This window comes from Beta vulgaris, chromosome 2 (genome assembly GCF_026745355.1).
Source record: "Beta vulgaris subsp. vulgaris cultivar EL10 chromosome 2, EL10.2, whole genome shotgun sequence".
Lineage (NCBI taxonomy): Eukaryota > Viridiplantae > Streptophyta > Magnoliopsida > Caryophyllales > Amaranthaceae > Beta > Beta vulgaris.
This window is the reverse complement of record NC_079203.1, coordinates 36,999,272-37,022,820: the sequence shown is the minus strand read 5'-3', so window position 1 is coordinate 37,022,820 and position 23,549 is coordinate 36,999,272. Positions and strand designations below refer to the sequence as shown.

Below are 23,549 nucleotides of genomic sequence, written 5' to 3'. Positions count from 1 at the left end.
AGGGCCAGGTTTGAAAAGATTCGCTTGGAACTAGGTATGATTAGAATTGTTTGAATGTACCAATGATATTAATTCCCTAAGAGTAGGGATGGCAATGGGTCCTGGACCCGACCCAGACCCGCCTGGACCCGACCCATTTATAAGGGTCTGGGTCCATTTTTTTAGACCCAATGGGTCTGGGTCGGGTCTGGGTCCTGGAGAGCATGGGTCGGGTCTGGGTCCGGGTCCAAAAATGTCAGACCCAGACCCGGCCCAGACCCGACCCACAGACCCATATATAATAATATATTAAAAAAATAAAAAATTCTAAAAAAACTAAAACCCTAATACAACTATAGGAGTCTCTAACAGTAACATTCTTCAAAAAAAAAAGCTACAGCCGTTTCTTTCTTTCTCCAACTCCATCTCCATGGCTCTAACAAGTAACAATCCTTGGATCCTTCCTTGTTTCTACTCTCTAACTGGTTTGTTCTCATACTTTTCTTCATTATCATCACGCATTTTTTTTTTTTTTTTTTTTCTGTAATTATCATCACGCATTTCGTTAATTTGTAGTTGAATTTGATTGCGCGTTAAGCCGTTAACCATACAATCCGGCGACCTCCTGGCTCCTGCTCTCCATTCGTCGACGACCAGCCACCCTTCTCACAACTCGCAAGTCGCATTCGTCCACTTCGCAACTCGCAACTCGCATTCGTCACTTCGCAATCGCAACTCGCATCAACTCGCAAGGTATGAATCTGTATTCTGCAAGTCTGCAACATCCCCTTTCTTTATTTTACCTGAAGTCGCATTTTTTTTTTTGTTTCTGTAATTAGTTTGGTTTAGGGTTGAATTATAAGCTACTGTTATAGTGTTACACTGTTGAATAATTAGTTTTGTTAATTAGTTTGGTTTGAATCTAGCTACTATAAATTAGTTTGGTTCAAATTGAAATGGTAATTACTAATTAGTTGCCTACCTAGTACCTATTGTTAATTTGTAAATTAGCTACTGTAAATCTAGTGCCTCCTAGTATCTATTGTTAATTTGTTATAGACTTATAGTCATTGAAATGGTAATTAGTTGCCACGCACTTTGCCACTATTGTGTTATTTATGATTAATATCTACTTGTGTTGATAATTTATGATTATTTTGTGTTATTTATGTATTTGTAGGATCTTGATGACGATGACATTGATGATGAAATGGAAGAGAACTAGCGATATGGAAGTGGAAATTTATGTATTTGAGACTTGAACTCTTGATGTTATATTGTTATTTTAGCTTGTTTTGAAACTTTGTGAGTTTGGAACATGTGTCTTTGTAATATTGTGAAGTTTTGTGAGTTGTGACTCCATTTGAAAATTGAAACTTTGTAATGTGTATGATATAATTTGTATGGTAAATTGGTAATGCTTCACCAAATATATTCTTGAAACAATATAGTGATCATATTCATAGCAACATGCACTACTAAAATAAGTGTAATAGTCCCGTAAAAAAAAAAAATAAAAAAAAATAAGTGTAATAGTTTTAAAATAAGAAACTAACAAGGACCCATTTAGGACCCATTTAGGACCCATGGACCCGCTAGACCCAGCGGGTCTGGGTCTGGGTCTGAAAATTCTGGACCCAATGGGTCTGGGTCGGGTCTGGATCTTAAAAAAATAAACGGGTCTGGGTCTGGGTCTGGCTGGACCCGACCCAGACCCGGCCCATTGCCATCTCTACCTAAGAGTCATTTCTCACTAAGTGTGATGAATAAATTTCATACACCTAGGGTCAAGTATAAGGACTCACATCTGTCTTTGAATATTACCCTTAGTGTCCTTGCAAAAAAATTTGATACGTAAGTGGATTTTACATTTTGGACAAAGTTTATCACATGCAAGAGTGATTTTTTCTTTTCTTATTTTCCTTTTCCAAAATTCTTTAATTATCTTTTCCCTTAATCCCTTTTAAATTCAATGCTTCAATGCGTTAACATGTATTATAGCCCAAAATACAAATTCAGTTAATCTAAGTTATAAAGATAAATTTCATTAAATTCTCTCAAAACCCCATAAACTGTTTCACTAAACCTCTCACCCTTTTATTTACTTTCACACGGCTTCATCATTACTTTATAACCCCAACCCATCACATCACTGTCCCTTCACTTCATCTCTTTACTTTCACAACTCTCTTCTTCAACCTCTCTCCAAAAACTTTTCACCATGTCTTCCCACAGCAAAAATTCCGGTGACTAGGAGCGATTTCCGATGGAGAAAACTCTATCACTAGAAGACCTTAGTGATCAAGAATCGTCAAAATCCAAAGAAGACTCAACTGGTTCGAAAGCCGAATACTCTGCCCATGAATCTCTTTCTCCAAAATATGAAGAAGGAGAAAATGAAGTTGAAAGCGAACAAGAAAAGGAAATTAACATTCCTACAAAGAGGGGTAAGAAATCAAAATCATCTCAATTTCTTGTGGGTTTTTGTATTGATCTTGCATGGTGCAAAAAATCAAAATGGACGGAATTGTTGAACATTCTAAGATTTCAAAAATAAATGAAAGTTGTTAGTTTGGATGATGGATTGTTTGAAAAAGAAATACGTGATTTTTGTTCTAGTTTTAATATTACTGAAGGTGTTTGTGTCAGTGTTGTAAATGGGAGTGTTGTAACCCTAACCGAGAAAAAGTTGAGTGATTGGTTTGAAGTACCATCTGAGGGGTACAAAGAATATGTTAAGGGAAGAGCAAAATTGAATATAAATGGAGCTTCTAATGACAAAGTTCTCACTTTTTTTAACGGAAATCCAAATACCTTGTCCCTTGATCAAAAAGAACTTTCCCCTTTTCATAAACTTCTATTTCAATTTGTGTGGCGTTTTGTATTACCCAGATCCTCCAAAAGAACCCAGGCAAATTTAATGGACCTCTCCATTATGTACTGCCTTACCAAGAACATCAAGATTAACTTTCCTTCGTTAATAATTTCTCATCTGTCATACTGCATTTCTCACAATACCATTGTTGGTTATGGCAATCTTGTCACCACCATTTTCAAACAAAGCAAAGTAAAACTCCCTGTCAGTCCCTCTTTTAGTCTTGAACCTGAAAACTACTTAACCAAAGACACCTTGTCAAGACTCAGTTTACGGGTGGTCAATGGAAAACTGGATTTTGAGAGGGAGGAGACACCTGTTAAGGTGGAGGTGGGCGTTAAGAGAAAATTGGGTGAAGAAGGAGTTCCTGCTGGTTCTGTGAGAAAGAGCCAAAGACTTGTCCAAGTCTCTGAAGGAGCAGGATCAGGGTGATGCAGTGCTAATTCACTTGGACTCGGATCCAGTTCCTTCTACAGCTGTTGATTTTCCTCTACTTTCAACCACTGGACTTCACAGGATGCTACGGGATATTCAAGAATCTCTGACTCTCCTGCATTCTAGGATCAGCATCATTGAGGCAACTGTCTTCACTTTGGACTCTCAGCAGCAGCAATACCTGGCAGCTATCAAGTAGGCTGATACTGGGATCAGGAACAAAGTTGATGGTGCAGTCTCCAAGATTAATTCCGTGGTCACCACTCTCTTCAAACGCCCCAAGCCCAAACTTCTCTCTTTCAAGCTATGCTTAACTGGACAAGTTTTTTTTTTTTTTGGCTGTAATATTTGTGGAACACTTTACTTTTTGCCTTCTCTTCCTGTGTCCTTCTGAGACACATGAAGTACTTTCATATCTACTCCCTTCTCTTTACTCTTGTGTTGTGCATTTTGCTCATTGAATGCTGTCCATCTTGTTGCTTTCTCTCTTTCGTACTTTTGGTGTGCTAGGATGGCTAATATTATAAGATATTTGTTTGAGCTAGTTGCTTGCTGCCTAGACTGTTGACTATCTAGTGCTGCAGGTCCATAGCCTTAGTTTTGATAATGACAAAAAGGGGAAGAGATGTTATTAGTATAGTCAAATAATATTTTTTTTCATCTTAGTTCCTATGCTTGTTTTGCTCACTCATAGTCCCTGTTCCCAGTCATAGTTGAGTCTAGTTACTTAGGTTGTGTGTTTAGCTATCTTTATTTTTTTATGATAAAAATTATAAAAATGAAAAAAAATAAATTTTAACCAATTACTTGCCATCATTAAAAAAGGAGAAATATTGTATTCACTATTTTGCAGATGACAAATATTTATCTTCGTTTAATTTGGTTTCTTTTGTTTAGTTCGTTTTATTAGATTTAATTATTTACGTTTATTCATATAGTGTAATTTAGGTTTATTATTTTATCTCACAAATAGCTTGTTTAAATAACTTATGGAGAATTGGTTATGAGCTTAATAAAAAATTAAGTTATTTAACTTAATTGTGTTTTGACTGATATGTACATGATTATATTATGGACTTTAATTAGTGAAAAAATAGAATCCATAATATTATTGGAAGTTAGTTATGTATGCGCAGGAGAAGCAAGTAACACAATCTGATTTGAAGCAAACGGCTAACTTCCAGCGCTATAAAGGAGGGTTGTTGATATTATGGTTTTATATAGAGTTTTTCTCCCCTAATTATGTGCTAAAAGTTGTGATTATGGTGCTCTTAGGAGCCATTTGGTACTAACTCTCTCCATCTAGTTGCGGTTTGCTATTTTGTATTGAATTGTAGGTTTTGGAAGCTATTACCTACTTTACATGATTGCACAGTGGATAAGAGAGGTTGGATGCCGAGTTTCTAGCTCCCGAGGATGACTTTGAGCAAAGAAGAACAAGAAACGAGATAAAACAGATCGGCCCGATAGCATCGGGCGGCCCAGCCCGATCGGGCGAAGAAGCGTGTTCAAGTTTCTGTTGCGGGCCCGATCGGGCGTTAGAAGCCCAGTCGTATTTCGGTGTTTCGCCCGATCGGGCGACCTGGCCCGACGTCGGGCGCCCTGCCATCTACTTCTGCCTACCAAGTCATCAGGCCGCCCGATGGCATCGGGCGGGTCAGCCCGATCTCATCGGGCGTATGACTTTTTTGAGTTCTCCTTCGCTTTGGAGCCCGATGTCATCGGGCGACTTTGGCCCGATCGGGCGGCTGACAAGACGCGGGTTTTTTAATGATTACGGGCCCTTCTTTCGAGATTTTCTTCTATTGTTTTAGGGCTTGTATAAATAGAAAAATCAGAATTATTAGCTCCTATCTAGTTTTTATTATTAGTTTTCTCTAGAGAGTGTTTCAAGAACCTTAATTTAGTACTTTGTGATTTCAATTCAAGATCAAACCTTTTGCGTATTCATAGTTCAATATAATTCGGTAATCTTTCTTCTTTATTTCTTTGTTATTTCTTCCATTGTTAATTATATTGTTTCTTAGTTATTTGCCATGTTTCAAAGTATGAGTTTTTATATGATTCTTGTTATTGTTTTCATGATTATGAGTGAGTAGTTCTATATCTAGAATTGTGGAGATCTATGTATGCAATGAGGGATTGATAGATTAGTTTGATTATCTTGTATTTCAACTGTTTCCTTTGATTGATTCTTCATGCTAGGATATAAGTTAGGCCTGATTTATATTTCTACTGTTGCAATACTGAATCTACTTCGAGAGGAGAGATACCATATAGGCTTTCAATTATTAGGCAAAGTGACCCTTGACTATGCGAGAGCGGCTGGGTGATCTTTGAGGGAGGTAATGTTCGAGAGAAATTACATGTGCCCTAAACAGTTGACTTACTAGGTGGTTATTATTTATCTCTGATTTCCCGAATTGTATGCATAGTGATCCATGATTTTAGTACTTTATCAATATATTTACACCTTCATATTTAATTCTGCTATCTGTTTAGCTTAGTAACACAACCATTCATCTGATTTCGTTAGTATAATATTAGACTTCAGATACGATAGTATAACTTCTCCCTGTGGATTCGATCCTGACTTCCCTGACTACTAGTTAGTGGACCTTAGGTTATTTTTGATTAGGTGATACGACTTTAGCCTATCAGTTGTTGAAGTAGTTCCTAGATTTTAGGAACCACAACAACCTACCTATCTTGGTGCGCGAGATCGTGGCTGAAGATGTGGAAGTGGTTAAGCGCAACTTCTAACGGCTACATAGTGGATGAAGTGCAGCTAAATTTTAGCTCCCACTATGGTGAAGAAGATAATGGGGCAATCAACTGTCTACATATAGTTATGATTTAACGAACTTAAGAATATATGCTTTCAGCTTTTCATGTAATATTATTGAAAGAAAGTGTATTCGTTTTCTACTCTTCTTTCATTGTTATTCATTGTAATAGAGATTGGGTTGAGAGAAACAAAAATCTGTAATCATTTGAGAGAAAAAGAGAAAGAGAAGAGAGAAAGAGAAGACTTCCAGCGAAGTCAAGAGAGAGAGTCACTTGTTCAGGGGCAACAAGGTGACTGGAAACAAGTTCCTAGAGGAACTGAGAAGTTCCAATATTAGGTTGTACAAAAGAGAGTTTTTTTGTAATCCCCCACATTTTTAAAGGATTTTCATAAATATATTAAGTTATTTATGTAATTATATTTAAATCCAAATGGGTTTGGAAAATGATTTGACTTTTAAAAAGGGTTGACTATTTTAAAAGTCAACTAAAAATATTTTCTTAGCTTAATAAAGTTTGTAATATTTTGATTAAGCGTGTTTTAAATAAGAGTTCAATTATTAAAAGCATATTTGAAAAGAAAACTTAATGGAATCAAAAGCCCAAAAGAAAAAAAAGGGAAAGGATAATTTGATGACTAAAGTCCTAACAAGCCCATCTTGTTAGTCATCAAAAGTTTTAATTATTGAATTCCTTTTCCTAAGCCCAATAGGATTAGCCTATTTAAATATCCTAAAACCCAAATATTTTGCCCTACACTTTATTTTCTCTCTCCTCCCTTGCACGTGACTTCGAGCCTTCTCTCTCACTCGACATTTTCTCTCTCCTCTTCCTCTTGAGCGTGAGTTCATATTTCTCTCAAAAATCGTTTCTTCTTCGCTAAGTAACGTTTCTTGTTGAACAAGAAACGTCACAAACCTTTTCTTGAAGCCGAAATTTGCTGGCCGCCGGTTCCTTGCTGCTGTCCTCAGTCCGGCGCCCTCTTTCCTCCTCTTACTTTGGTTGTTTTCTTTACTTCTCCTTTAAGATTCCATTAAAGTTCTAATTTTTATTATTTTTTTATTATTATTTGCATGATTACGATTTGAGTTATTATTTTTATTATGAAATATGTATTTTTCGGATCATATGTATAAAAGAAAAATTTCAGATTTATTATTTTTAGTTTTAATCATGAAAGATGTGATTTTTAGGGTTTTAAATCACTAGAAATCGTATATTTAAAGTATGAATATGAATTTTGATTGGAATACGATTTTATATTCATTTAAAATATTTTCAGAAGGTTTAGAAAATTTTATAGATGCTGGAAATTCAGAAAGTTAATATTTTAAGGTTTTTAATGGTTTTTAATCACTAGAATAGTTGATCTATACTAGGGATTAAAAATAATGAGAGTTTAAATTATAAAAACGATTTTTAAAGAAGTTTAAAAGGGTTTGGGACGTTTTAAAGTTGCTGTATTTTTTTTAGTTCAAGTATTTACTTGATTATTTGGTTGTTTTAGGCGGAGAATTCACTGTAGGGGACTTTTAGTGCTTAAAAGTGGCCTACCGTTGTGTTTATACAAGGTACGTACATAGTCTACGTGCTAAATGGTTAGAAACATGCTCTAGGGATGTTTTTAATTTGTAGTATCATGTATAGGACCTTGTTGTTCATATATATGATTTACTGAGATGGCTTTACATGATTATTTGCTTGTATGCTACATGTAAACTAAGAATATTGTGTAAGTAATTGTTTGTATGGAAGTTTGATGCAAGCAATAAGTTTAGTTTGGTATTAATTCGTAAGTGAATTAATGAAGTAATTGGAATCATGGATTCTTTAGATTTATCTATTTATCTTATAAGAACCGAGGATCTTATTTGGTAATTTATTATACCTATATAAAGGTACAGTTTACTGTTGGCTAGGTTCAACAGGCAAGTTAGTAAAGAATAAAGAAGTTAAAAGAGTCTTGGATCTAAGTTGTGAAACTTATTGATTCTAAGATAAAAAAAGGAGTTTGTGATGTTATGTGATTATTAGTTGTGTATTTGTGCTTGGTTGGTGTCAACACAAGTATAAAATGAATTCAACGTAAAGTGAAACGAGAATAGGTTATAGACTTTAGACTGGTGCACGTCTAGAGTTGGACACTAAGGGTTGGGTGCATAGTCCGCCGTGATATGTATCTTCGAGGGTTGGATTGATCACCATTCCTCTTTAGTTCAAAGGTTCCTCGATATCGCAGGTCATTCTGGTTTACGGAGTCATGACCGTATTTCCTATTTCAGTATAGACAACTCGTCCCATAACTATTCCATTTAAAGAAGAAATAAAAGTTAGAGTCTAGTTCAGTAAGAGTCATCTGCAGTTTATGTTATTATTATTTATTCTACAAGTTGTGTTGTAGTATCATGTTTAGGATTATTTTGTCTGATATGTAGTACTCAGCTTTGCTGATTACGTGCTTGTCTGTGTTTGTGATCATGGCTTTGCCTATTGATCCTGTGGTGATCCTTCGGGGGAGCAGAGTCAAGAAAGCATTGACATTACAGGTTCGAAGATGCATACCATTGGGGAATCTGGAATGGAGAGGCTTTTGTGACATTATAGTATTTAAGTTGTTTCTAGGAATTTATATTTTCAGACTTTAGCTTTAAGTTGGTGTGTTTCAGTTCAAACATTGTTTGACTCTTATTTCATAAGTTTAATAAAGTTGGTTTTGTTTTAGTAAGTTTTCCGCTGCAAAATTCTGAGTAAGCCGAAACGTTATCACACGGGCGATAATGCCTGGGTAATTCTCTAGATTTGTTATAAAAGTATTTTCTAGAAAGAGAGAATTATCGGGGTGTTACAAAGTGGTATCTGGGAGCTTTAGGTTAGTTTAAGACTTATAGGCGCCTAACTAACTAGCTTATTAAGTGACTTTAGCTTCTTAAGTTACCTAGTTATTGTTATTTGAAGGAAACCCTAGTATTGCTCCTACGTTTCATTTCGAAAATGAGACACAAAAATTTTGAGGATCAAAATTTTTTTTTTAAAACCGAAATTTTCGATGAAGATTCGAAAATTCGTTTTCCGAAATTGAGGGTTCGAAATTTTCGTTTTCGTTTTCGTTTTTTCGGAAATTTTAGAGCCGAATAAAAAAAAAAAAAAATTTGTCGAGTAAATTTTTTTTCGAATGTCTTAGGACCGAAAGTTTTATAAATATTTTTTAGGCACAAAAGTAACGTATTTATAAAAAGTGTCTGCATTATTTTCAATGCCTTTAAGGTTTACAGATGCATTGTGAGAATGGGTAGTATAGGAAGGGCATATAGGATAAAATATTATATGCCTGCATTGAAAATTTAGTTCAGCATCATTATAAATTTTCTTCCCTGCAAATAAGTGCATTATTATTTTTCTTCCCTACTAACGATGCATGAATGTTTTCTTTCCTGCTAATTGTTATACCTTCTTGCCTATTAAGTGTTATATTTTACATGCCTTTGTTTTCTTACCTTTGATTCTTGGTGGGAATACGTTAAGGAAGAGTGCTAAACCTTTTGGGTTATTGTGATGTAGCTCTACTATTATGGCTGCAAATTTAGGAAACTACTTTAACCCTATCGTCCTGACTGACGATGAAGACGACGACCATCATCCACCCATTGACCATAGGATATATGAAGAACTGCATTGGATAATGCGTCGCATCTTGAGAAGACACTATGCTAGGGATGATGAAGTCATCATAGAAATGGATCATGCTAGAGGAACTACCAGGGAAGACATATATGATGCATGTATGAGGGTGGAATCTGAACCTGAGGAAGACTTGGACACCATACCTACTAGGCAGTCTAAGATCAAGAGAAATTCGTTGACTACTATGAGACTGACGAAGAGGACGAAGTTAGTGATGAAGACTTTGTACCTCAACAATATAAGGAAGATAAGGAGGATGGCAGTGTAGTGCCATAATTATAATACTATAGATATTTTTTTTATATATATAAGTACATAAGGTTTTAGTTAAAAGAATAAGTTGGGTTATGCCAACAACAAAGGTGTTTTATAGGATTAGCATTTTAGGAAATAATATATATACTAGTGTGTTATTTTATTTCACATTTTTCTTTTCCCTTCTATGGAAGAATAAATTTAGTTTGTTTATTCAAGGAGTAAGAATTTATTTTGGACACGTAATGGGGAATATTTTTTTTTATTATTTCATATGTGATTACAATTTTCTTGCCTAAATTCATGTGACTATGAATTTACTTACGTGAACAACTGTATGAATATTAGTGAACATTCCATGTTGAAACTTAGTGAAATTGTATGTGATGCGATCTTTAGTGATCAAATCAAGTATTGTCTTGCTTAGATGTCTATACTAGTTTTCTGGAGCCTGAGTAGAGTTATATTACTTTCAGGTCCCGAAGTAGAATGGCTAACAACACTGAACTAGCTGACGCTATTCGCCTCTTGGCGGAGAAACTGAACCAGGACAAGGTTGAACGTCCAGAGACTGCTGGAGAAATGTTTGAAAGACTGTCCAAAGTGAAACCACCTTACTTTAAGGGACAAGCTGACCCTACTTTCCTAGAAAACTGGATTAGGGAATTTGAAAAGTTGTTTGAGGTAGTGAATTGCCCTGCTGACATGAGAGTAGGACAAGCTGTTTTATACCTAAAGATGAGGCTGACTTGTGGTGGAGAGAAAATGGGGCTAGATTGAGTGCTGCTGAGGGATTCAATTGGGAAGCCTTTGTGATTGTGCTGAGAGGAAAGTTTTACCCTGCCTTCATGAGGAAGCAGAAAGCCCAAGAGTTCATCAACCTTAGAATGGGTAGTATGACCATTTCTGAATACTATAGTAAGTTCATAGCCTTGTCAGGTTTGCACCTGAGGTTGTAGCTACTGAGGAGCTTAAGGCTCAGAGGTTCGAACAGGGGTTGACTGATGAGATCCAGCTGGGATTAGGGGGTAGACCTTTACATCCTTAGATGTAGTGTATGGGAGAGCTTCTCATATTTATGGGTTGCAATCGAGAAGAGATAAGAAGGCTGGAATAGTTGTGAGAAGAGAAAGGAGGTTAGTACTGGAGGAAACCAAGTAACTTTAAGAAAAACCGGAATGGGAATGGGAACTTTCAAGGAAGGAACAACCAGGATAATCGTAGTCAGGGTAGACCTGAGAGGGTTCACATTGTAAGTTCTGTGACAAAAACCATCCTGGGAAGACTGTAAGGAGAGCCAGTGACCTGTCATTACTGCCAGAAGAAGGGTCACAGAGAGATGAGTGCTACGCTAAGCACGGAAAAGGTTTGAGAATTCAGGGAAACGGTAATCAGGCTAGACCAGGGTCTAATCAAATAGGGAACCAGGGTCCTAAGCCTGGAGGTCAAATAACCAAGGAACCATAGTAGGCCTGCTGCTAATGATAATCTACCCAGAACAAACCTGCAGGAAAAGTGTTCGTGATGAGTCATAACGAGGCAGAGAGATCTGCGGATGTGGTAACTGGTAATTTCTCTATCAACTCAGTTTTCGTTAAAACGTTATTCGATTCGGGGGCTACTTATTCTTTTATTTCGCCTTCTGTTTTAAAGAGTCTGGGATTGGTGGAGTATGAGTCAATTGACTTGTCTGTTAGTATTCCTACTGGGGAAGTCGTTAAGTGTACTAAGTTATTTAAGAACTTACCTTTGAAGATAGGAGGGAGTGTTTTCCATCCGATTTGATCGAGTTTAACTTAGGAGATTTAGATGTGATTCTTGGGATGAACTGGTTGAGTCATTACAAGGCCAGGATCGATTGTGAAGTCCAGAAAGTAGTGTTGAGAAACCCTTCGGGAAAATTTACCTCATATAGACGATTTGGGAAACCTAAAAACTTTGGAGTGATCTCTGCTCTACAAGTGCAGAAGTTGATGAGAAAGGGGTGTGAGCTGTTTTTCTGTAGTGTGCAAGATGTGAGTAAAGAAGCTGAGTTAAAACTTGAGGATGTTCCAATAGTGAATGAGTTTATGGACGTATTTCCGAGTGAAATTTCAGGATGCCGCCTGCAAGAGCTGTGAGTTTACCATAGACTTAGTTCCTGGAACTGCACCTATATCTAAGGCACCTTATAGAATGGCACCTCCTGAGATGAGTGAGTTAAAGACACAATTGCAAGAACTTTTGGATAAGGGTTATATCAGACCTAGTGCATCGCCTTGGGGAGCTCCTGTTTTGTTCGTGAAGAAAAAGGATGGGAGTATGAGATTATGTATAACTATAGGGAGTTGAATAATGTTACCATCAAAAAAGTACCCTTTGCCTAGAATAGATGACCTATTCGATCAACTAATGGAGCGATGTGTTCTCGAAGATTGACTTACGTTCAGGATATCACAATTGAGGGTAGCTGATAAGGATGTACCTAAGACTGCCTTTAGAACGCGTTATGGTCACTACGAGTTCACTGTAATGCCATTTGGGTTAACCAATGCTCCTGCTATATTTATGGATTTGATGAATAGAATCTTTCATGAGTTTTTAGATAAGTTCGTAGTGGTTTTCATCGATGACATTTTGATTTATTCGAGGAATGAAACCGAACACGATGAACATTTGAGGATTATCTTAGAAACCTTGAGGAAGAACCAATTATATGCCAAGTTCTCTAAGTGTGAGTTTCGTTTGGAGAAAGTAGCATTCTTGGGTCATTTTGTGTCTAAGGAAGGAGATCTGTAGATCCTGCTAAGATTCAAGCTGTGAGTGAGTGGCCAACTCCAAAGAGTGTGACGACATTAGAAGTTTCTTGGGTTTAGCTGGCTATTATAGGAGATTTGTGAGGATTTCTCGAAGATAGCGAGACCTATGACGAATTTAATGAAAAAGGAGACCAAGTTTGAGTGGAATGAGAAGTGTGAGGAAGCCTTCCAGATCTTGAAAGATCGTTTAACCACTGCACCTGTCTTAACCCTACCTGATGGGAATGAGGGATTTGAGGTCTATAGTGATGCTTCGAAGAATGGTTTGGGTTGTTGTTGCAACAGAATGGAAGGTAATAGCTTATGCATCGCGTCAACTGAAACCTTATGAGGCTAATTACCCTACCCATGATCTAGAGTTAGCTGCCATAGTATTTGCATTGAAGATTTGGAGACATTATCTTTATGGGGCAACTGCAAGATATTCACAGACCATAAGAGCTTGAAATACATATTTACCCAAAAAGACTTGAATATGAGACAAAGGAGATGGCTAGAGTTGATTAAGGATTACGATCTAGACATCCAGTATCATGAAGGGAAAGCCAATGTGGTGGCTGACGCTTGAGTAGGAAATCGAGTCATAGCTAGTACTTTGATAGTCCCTGAGGAGTTGTGTAGAGATATGCAAAGGTTGAACCTAGAAATTTTAAATCCTGGGGAAAGTGAGGCTAGACTCAGTAATCTTTCTTTGGGAGTGTCAATTTTCGATGAGATTATTGAGGGTCAAGTTGGGGATGAGCATCTAGATAAGATAAAGAGAAAATGAAGCAAGGTAAGGAATAGACTTCAAGATTCATGAGATGGGAGTCTAAGGTTTAAGGGACGGTGGTGTGTACCACAGAAGTGTGACGACTAAAAAGACGTCTTATGGATGAGGGATAATACTCCGTATTCTGTGCACCCTGGGGGTGACAAGTTGTATAAGGATCTTAAGGTGATATATTGGTGGCCGAACATGAAACGAGAGGTAGCCGAGTATGTGTCTAAGTGTCTAACCTGTCAGAAAGTGAAGATAGACCATAAGAGGCCCATGGGGAAAGTCCAACCACTAGAGGTTCCTGGATGGAAGTGGGATTCGATTTCTATGGACTTTGTGACTGCCTTACCCAAGTCGAGGAGTGGAAATGATACCATTTGGGTTATAGTGGATAGACTGACCAAGTCCGCTATTTTCATACCTATTAAGGAGACATGGAAGAAGAAGCAACTCGCTACAACCTATATCAAGCATGTAGTGAGATTGCACGGAGTCCCAAAGGACATTATTTCAGACCGTGACTCTAGATTTCTATCAAGTTTTGGAAGAAGGTCAAGTCAAACCTTGGGACAACATTAAAGATGAGTACCGCCTTTCACCCTGCGACCGATGGTCAGACTGAGGGACTAACCAAACTATGGAAGAATGTTGCGAGCTTGTGCTATAGATTTTCAAGGAAGTTGGGAGGACCAATTAGATTTGATTGAGTTCTCTTACAATAATAGTTACCATGCGAGTATCAAGATGGCACCTTTTGAGGCGTTATATGGACGGAAGTGTAGAAGTCCCATTTGCTGGAATGACTATAGTGAGAATGTAGTTTTGGGGACAGAATTCATTGAGGAGACCGTCAAGAACGTTAGATTGATTCAGGCTAGAATTCAAGCTGCGCAAGATAGGCAGAAGAGTTATGCAGACTTAAAACGGCGCGAAGATGAGTTCGCTGTAGGTGATAAAGTATTCCTGAAAGTATCACCCACCAAAGGCGTTATGAGATTTGGGAAAAAGGGCAAGCTGAGTGCTAAATATGTAGGCCCATGAGATTTTGGAGCGCATTGGGAAAGTAGCTTATAGATTGGCATTGCCAATGGAGTTTGAAAAGATGCATGATGTATTTCATATATCCCAATTGAAGCGCTATATCCCTGATGAGCGCCATGTGTTAGAGCCTGAACGAGTGCAGATAGATAGTAGCCTCACTTATGAGGAAAGACCTGTCAAGATTCTCGACAGGAAAGTGCGTAGTACGCGTAACAAGGATGTTCATATTGTCAAAGTTCTTTGGTCTAACCACGAGTCAGAAGAGGCAACGTGGGAAGCCGAAGAGGATATGAAGAAAAAGTATCCAGACCTATTCCTTGAGGTGAGTTACGAGGGCGTAACTCGTTTTCTTTAAGGGGGTAGAATGCGATAAATTTCGCGCTTTTTGTCTATTTTTATGACATTTTCATGTATATGTATGCCTATGTTGGGCAATTTGCACATGTTAGTGCAAAAGAAGTAGAGTCTCCGCATAAGAAAAGTGTTCGTAACACAAGTGTTTAAAAATGGGAAAGCGCACGAGAGGCACTACCTTTTCCCCAAAAAGTTTCGAAATGTTTGGTTTAAACTTTTGAAAGTACGAGGGTTTTTGTGTTAAGTTTCGGGACGAAACTTCTTTTAAGGGGGAGACTGTAATCCCCCACATTTTTAAAGGATTTTCATAAATATATTAAGTTATTTATGTAATTATATTTAAATCCAAATGGTTTGGAAAAGATTTGACTTTTAAAAAGGGTTGACTATTTTAAAAGTCAACTAAAAATATTTTCTTAGCTTAATAAAGTTTGTAATATTTTAATTAAGCGTGTTTTAAATAAGAGTTTAATTATTAAAAGCATGTTTGAAAAGAAACTTAATGGAATCGAAAGCCCAAAAGAAATAAAAAGGGAAAGGATAATTTGATGACTAAAGTCCTAACAAGCCCATCTTGTTAGTCATCAAAGTTTTAATTATTGAATTCCTTTTCCTAAGCCCAATAGGATTAGCCTATTTAAATATCCTAAAACCCAAATATTTTTGCCCTACACTTTATTTTCTCTCTCCTCCCTTGCACGTGACTTCGAGCCTTCTCTCTCACTCGACATTTTCTCTCTCCTCTTCCTCTTGAGCGTGAGTTCATATTTTCTCTCAAAAATCGTTTCTTCTTCGCTAAGTAACGTTTCTTGTTGAACAAGAAACGTCACAAACCTTTCTTGAAGCCGAAATTGCTGCGCCGCCGTCCTTGCTGCTGTCTCAGTCCGGCGCCTCTTTCCTCCTCTTACTTTGGTTGTTTTCTTTACTTCTCCTTTAAGATTCCATTAAAGTTCTAATTTTTATTATTTTTTTATATATTTGCATGATTAGATTTGAGTTATTATTTTTATTATGAAATATGTATTTTCGGATCATATGTATAAAAGAAAAATTTCAGATTTATTATTTTTAGTTTTAATCATGAAAGATGTGATTTTTAGGGTTTTAAATCACTAGAAATCGTATATTTAAAGTATGAATATGAATTTTGATTGGAATACGATTTTTATATTCATTTAAAATATTTTCAGAAGGTTTAGAAAATTTTATAGATGCTGTAAATTCAGAAAGTTAATATTTTAAGGTTTTTAATGGTTTTTAATCACTAGAATAGTTGATCTATACTAGGGATTAAAAATAATGAGAGTTTGAATTATAAAAACGATTTTTAAAGAAGTTTAAAAGGGTTTGGGACGTTTTAAAGTTGCTGTATTTTTTTTAGTTCAAGTATTTACTTGATTATTTTATTGTTGTAGGCGGAGAATTCACTGTAGGGGACTTTTAGTGCTTAAAGTGGCCTACCGTTTCGTTTACACAAGGTACGTACATAGTCTACGTGCTAAATGGTTAGAAACATGCTCTAGGGATGTTTTTAATTTGTAGTATCATGTATAGGACCTTGTAGTTATAATATGATTTACTGAGTGCTTTACATGATTATTTGCTTGTATGCTACATGTAAACTAAGAATATGTGTAAGTAAGATTGTTTGTATGGAAGTTTGATGCAAGCAACTAAGTTTAGTTTGGTATTAATTCGTAAGTGAATTAATGGAAGTAAATTGGAATCATGGATTCTTTAGATTATCTATTTATCTTATAAGAACCGAGGATCTTATTTGGTAATTTAGTTATACCTATATAAGGTACAGTTTACTGTTGGCTAGGTTCAACAGGCAAGTTAGTAAAGAATAAAAGAAGTTAAAAGGTCTTGGATGCTAAGTTGTGAACACTTATTGATTCTAAGATTAAAAAAGGAGTTTGTGATGTTATGTGATTATTAGTTGTGAGTATTGTGTGCTTGGTTGGTGTCAACACAAGTATAAAATGAATTCAACGTAAAGTGTAACGAGAATAGGTTATAGACTTTAGACTGGTGCACGTCTAGAGTTGGACACTAAGGGTTGGGTGCATAGTCTGCCGTGATATGTATCTTCGAGGTTGGATTGATCACCATTCCTCTTTAGTTCAAAGGTTCCTCGATATCGCAGGTCATTCTGGTTTACGGAGTCATGACCGTATTTCCTATTTCAGTATAGACAACTCGTCCCATAACTATTCCATTTAAGAAGAAATAAAGGTTAGAGTCTAGTTCAGTAAGAGTCATCTGCAGTTGTTATGTTATTATTATTTTATTCTACAAGTTGTGTTGTAGTATCATGTTTAGGATTATTTTTGTCTGATATGTAGTACTCAGCTTTGCTGATTACGTGCTTGTCTGTGTTTGTGATCATGGCTTTGCCTATTGATCCTGTGGTGATCCTTCGGGGAGCAGAGTCAAGAAAGCATTGACATTACAGGTTCGAAGATGCATACCATTGGGGAATCTGGAATGGAGAGGCTTTTGTGACATTAATAGTATTTAAGTTGTTTCTAGGAATTTATATTTTCAGACTTTAGCTTTAAGTTAGTGTGTTTCAGTTCAAACATTGTTTGACTCTTATTTCATAAGTTTAATAAAGTTGGTTTTGTTTTAGTAAGTTTTCCGCTGCAAAATTCTGAGTAAGCCGAAACGTTATCACACGGGCGATAATGCCTGGGTAATTCTCTAGATTTGTTATAAAAGTATTTTCTAGAAAGAGAGAATTATCGGGGTGTTACACTTTTGGCCTAGTATATTAAAGAGAATTTGAGTTAAAATCCCACGTGGTCAAGGTTTTTCTTCCTATTGGGCCTAGGAAGTTTTCCTTGTAAAAATCTCGTGTGCTTATCTCTTTCAAGTTTATGTACTTGTCTCTTTCTTAGTTAAAGTTTATTTTATTTCCGCAAAAAGATTGAAAATCTCCCCAACTACAATTCATCCCCTCTTGTAGTTGATCTAGTGTTACTCGACTAACACCTACCAAATACTTCTTGGACCTTTTTCCAAAAATTCGAAAGGAATCGCGAATCCCTATCAGACACTATACTCGTGGGTACTCCATGCAATTGAACCTCATAGTCTTGGTTAATCTGTCCACTATCACCCATGTTGGGTTATTGCCTCCCCGACTCCTAGGTAAAGCTATGACGAAGTCCATTGATATCGAATCCCACTCTCATGTTGGAATGTCTAGAGGTTGGATTTTCCCTTGAGGTCTCTTGTGCTCACTCTTAACCTTCTGACACGTCAGGCATTTAGAAACAAACTCGGCTACTGTCCTCATCATTGCATGTCATCATAACATCTTTTTTACGTACTTATATAACTTATCCCACCTGGGTGGATGAAGTAGTTCGTATTGTGACCTTTCCTCATTATCTTTTACTTCAACTCCTTACATTTTTACAGTACATACCACCGGCCCTTGTAGCGTATACTCCCATTTTCATGGATTTCAAACCCTTTTGCTTTTCCCTCCTTAAGTTTCGCTTTAACTCGCTCAAGTTTCATATCCCCAGGCTGAACCTCTCTTATTTCATCTAGGAAGTTGGGATGGATGGTTAGGGCACTCAGTAACTTTTTCACTTCCTCTTCATGAACCACTTCTATCTAGAGTCTAGAAATTCCTCACAAATTTGTCGGCAACTACCAAGGTGTTCAGGCTATGGCTAGATTTGCGACTCAATGCACCATCAACAACGTTTACTTTACCCTCATGGTATTGTATGCCTAAGTCATAGTCCTTAATGAGTTCTAACCACCTGCGCTGTCTCATATTAAGGTCCTTCTGGGTGAATATGTTTTTGAGGCTTTTGTGATATGTGAAAATATGACAAGTCACCTTGTAAAGGTAATGTCTCCAGATTTTTAAGGCGAATACAATTGCAGCCAACTCTAGGTCATGTGTTTGGTAATTAACTTCATATGGTATCAGTTGACGTAAGCTATGACCTTCCCATTTTGCATAAGAACACAACCCAACCTATCTTTGACGCATCATTATAGACATCATATCCCTCATTCCCAGTAGGCAAGGTTAGGAAAGGCGCTGAAGTTAATCTCTCTTTGAGCGTTTGAAAGGCTTTCTCACTATCCTCTCTCCAGTTAAACTTACAATCTTTCTTCATTAAGTTAGTCATGCGATTTGCTATTTTCGAAAAGTCTTTAATATATCTCACATAGTAACTGACTAAACCCAAGAAAGTCTTATCTATGACGTTCTTTGGTGTAGGCATTCACTCACAGCTTTTATCTTTGCAGGATCTACTAACACACCCTCCTTAGAGACGAAATGACTCAAAAATGAACTCTTTCTAACCAAAATTCATACAAAACTTTGCATATATTTGGTTCTCCCTAAGTGTCTGTAAAATAATCCTCAAATGTCCCTCATGTTCTTCCTTGCTCTTTGAATAGATCAATATATCGTCTAGGAACACAAATACAAATTTATCGAGGTAGGATAGAAAAATTCTATCCATGAGGTCCATGACAACAGCAGGTGCAATGGTTAGCCTAGAAGAAATGACGGTAAACTCATAGTGTCCATACCTAGTCCTGAAGGCAGACTTAGGTATATCTTGATCAGCAAACCTCAATTGATGGTAGTCATACCTTAAATCTATTTTGGAGAACATCCCTGGACCTTGAAGTTGGTCAAACAAGTCATCTATCCTAGGTAATGGGTTTTTTTTCAGTGACATTGTTCAACTCATTGTATACTCTATACACAGCCTTAAAATATCATCCTTCTTCTTCACAAATAAGACAGGGCGGGGCTCCCCATGGTGACATACTAGGTCTAATGTACCCCTTTTTTAGTAGTTCTTCTAACTGGTTTTTCAACTCGTTCATTTCTGCTGGAGCCATTCGGTATGGGGCTTTGAGATAGGTCCATGTACTAGGTCAACAGTAAACTCTACATCTCTCCTTGGAGGCATACCAGGTATTTTTTTTTAGCAAAAACATCTTGGAACTCTCTAACTATAGGCACATCCTTAAGTCTCAATGGATCATCCTCAATCCTTCTTATGGAACACATAAATAGAGGCCACCCTTTTCCTATGTAACTCTTAAGTTGCAAGGCATTAATTACTTTAATCCCTTTTTCTCGAGGTATTCTCCTATATGACACCCGTTTTCCAGAAGGATCTCTCAGTTCCACCTTCTGTGCATTATAGTCTATCTAAGCCTTGTACTTGCCAAGCCAATCCATTCCCAAAATAAAGTATAGGTTCGATAGGCTAAACTCTATTAGATCGGAAGGAAAGAAGCCCTTCCCTATTTTCAGCGAGACATTTAGGAATTTCTTAGAGCAATTAACAGTATACCCAGACGGAATAACTATAGGCTACAAAAATTGACTCGGACTCGACCAGTTCTAGAGTTCTAACAATTGTATGGGCAATAAAAGAAAAAGATGCTCCAGAATCGAACAATACTTTAATAGGAATTGAGTTGATAGAGAAAGTACATATGACAACATCCCGACGAGCTTCGTTTTTGCTAGCTGTCATCATATACAACCACCCTTTGCCCTTATTATCATTGTTGTTGGTCACATGATTCCCATTTGGTGCCTGGTTATTTGCATTAGTTAGTGCTTTGGAGTAATTAGGGTTGCCTGACCCATTAAATGTATTTCCACCATTCCCATTCCTATTCTTAGGTTTGTTCCCATAATTTCCTTTCTTCTGACTGTTGGAGTTAGCCTTATTCTTTGAGTTAGCACTCATACGCTCTATGCCCCATTTTCCCACACGACACTCCACCTTATTACCCTCGCAATCCCTCCCAGTATGGTTGTTTGGGCACCTTTTACACGCTCAGGTTTGCGGTTGTTGGTGTTATTGTTATTGTGGTGAGTGTTGTTGTTGTTTCCTTTACCGAAGTTTCTTCGGGAGGTTTGATTGGTGTGGTTCCCATGGTGTTTCTTTTCAAATCTTTGAATCTTGGGGTTTGGATTCTCTTTTCGTTTCTCACCTTATTTACCTCCTTCCTCTCGTTTCCTAATTGCACATAAGTGGGAAGCTTTGCCAAAAACGTGGTCCAGCGAGGTGAAAGTATCTCCCCCAGTCTCCCTTACAGGTCAAGGGTGAGCCCTAATTCAAAGCGTGGGGGTAATTTCAGGAGCAAATCTAACCAACTCAATGAATTTGCGGTAATATTCATCAACAGACATGTTCTCTTGTTCTAGCATAATAAACTCTTGGGCTTTCTGCTTTTTGAGGTATGATGGGTAATACTTATCCCTCATAGCTTTCTTGAAAGTTTTCCACCCAAAGTCAGGCTGTTTTAGGAGGTTTTCCTTAGCTTGAGTCCATAAAAAGTGGGCATCCCCCTGTAGGTAATAACTTGCTAAGGGTATAGTCTTGTCATCTCGACAAATGAGGGTAAAGAAAAGCTTAGCAAACTCCCCAACTCAGTTTTCCATTTTTTCTGGCCCCCTTTTGCCATTCAGTATTGGTGGGTTTCTACGGGTAACCTTTTTAGACAAGTCCCCATCCCGGTTATGTTCTTAGGCTAGGTTAGCTGTAATTTGCACTAGGTCAAGAATCGATTGCTCGATCGACATTTAAAGGGGTTTCAGGCGTGCCAGCTTGATGAACCATTCTGCGCTGAAAAGAAATGACACAATGGCTGTTTCAGTGACATACACATAGTCGTTTATTCACTTAACTATTACACAGTCCCGTGTTCATAAAACAAGTTTTTATTGCGAACAATCATTAAGTCTCTATTGACTTGCAATATAAACATCTCAAATAAAACGTACATCAAATAATAAAAGAATGAAAATATTGTATTATTATTAAAAAGGGAAAATTTTATTTTTTCCAAAGAATTCCTAATATAAATAAATAAATAAAGCAATACAAATGCTAATATGCTACTTGTCATGCAAGCCTTATTATTAAAACAGAAATAAACAACTAAAAGAATATTCTAATCCTACTTATATTTTCAATAGAAACTAGGGACTATAATGGCGAGTTTCATCATCTGAGTTAGGATTTTCTATTCCTTCTTCCATGCCAGCTTCATCCTCAAAAGGCTCGTCATCCTCTATAGGTTCATCTTCCTCCAGTGTTTCTTCCTCTTCTATGGGTTCTTCTTCTTCCTCTATGTGCTCTTCTTCTTCTTCTTCTATAGGTTCTTCCTCAATCGAATCCCCTTCAGCAAGCTCATTTTCATTAGGATCTCCCTCTTCCTCATTTTCTACGTCAATTATAGGTGCAACATGATTTTCCTCGCTCACAGGGATAAATGTCCTATTATTCCCTTCATCATCGTAAATGTAGGTAATAGTTTTAAGGTTTGACGCTATGTGGTAGTCCTCGGGTATTAATTCATCCTCCAACGTTTGGTACCTTACTCTTTTTACAGCTCTAGATAGCGTTTGTGGCTCAGGCTTAACTCTAGGATTTTCAGAATTCACATGTACAACCTTAGTTCTCGAGCTTTCCCCTCACATGATAGGTTCCTCTAACTGGAGGTGATGAGGTAGAGGGTTCACACCTTCTTTTCTCACGAATTCTCCACTCATTTTCGCAGTATTTAAGGTTAGTAATAAAATGCCCTATAGTAGGAAGGTATTGGTTCCAGTAAGTATGTTTGTCCCTGTTAAAATCTTTATCTTTTCCCCATATCTACGATGTACAAAAAAAGTAGGGTTCTATGCTAGGGACATATATAAGATATAAAACGATTATGTTAAATTTTAGAACTCCTTAAGCATGTTCAAAATGTTTTCAACAATTAAATCATTCGGTTCTAAAATATTCAAAATAAGGTTATAGTTCAACCTCTTTTGAGACATCTTTTATACGTACCAATTTGAAGTTAACTTAGTGTTCCTAACCACTATCTATGTACCTATCGTTGTACATCCTCTTAATCTATTCATACTTCGAAGATTTGATTCATTCTGCAGTATTTGCATACTTCTATAAACATATCAGACATGTAAGGCAAGAAAAGGAATTACAGATAAAATCATTCTTATGATTTAATGCACATTAAAGTAAGCTATATGCTCCTATCCCATACCAATTTTTAAATACTTTTGAAATATCTTTGAAAATAGGAACTTTTGGCTCTGACAATCAGTTTTTAACACCCCCAGAATTCATATACATCTAAACTACGTTGCATCGACTTTGGGAGTGTTACCGCCGACACAAGGCTTATTGAAATTAAAACATTAACTTACTCCTTATTATGAAAATAAATTGTAGCGGAAATAAAATATAATCTACAACTCGAGAATCACTATTGACTTCTTTATTTAAAACCATTAACTAAGTAAACCATAAACAAACTCTAGGAGGTTCAAACAAAATACTTAAAAAGTTTATGAAACAGAGAGTATCCCCCGTATACATAGTATGCCCGAACTCATGCAGCATCATCAGCATACCTAATCTGCTCCCCATTGAATATCAATTTTTCATCACATGTCAACAAACAAACACAAATAACAAACAATCAGCAATGTTGAGTACGTACATAAACAGTAAAATAATATACTAAGCATAATTAAAAAAATAAGAATCATTCCTAG

At 36.8% G+C, this 23,549-nt stretch overlaps 1 long non-coding RNA gene across 1 annotated transcript; it reads left to right on the top strand.

The window, feature by feature from the left end:
• Window positions 1-1,472, top strand: LOC125495196 (uncharacterized). Its single transcript, XR_007271886.2, has 3 exons — window positions 1-464; window positions 556-732; window positions 1,160-1,472. It is a non-coding gene; the product is annotated as an uncharacterized LOC125495196 (long non-coding RNA).
• The last annotated feature ends 22,077 nt before the right edge of the window (window positions 1,473-23,549 follow it).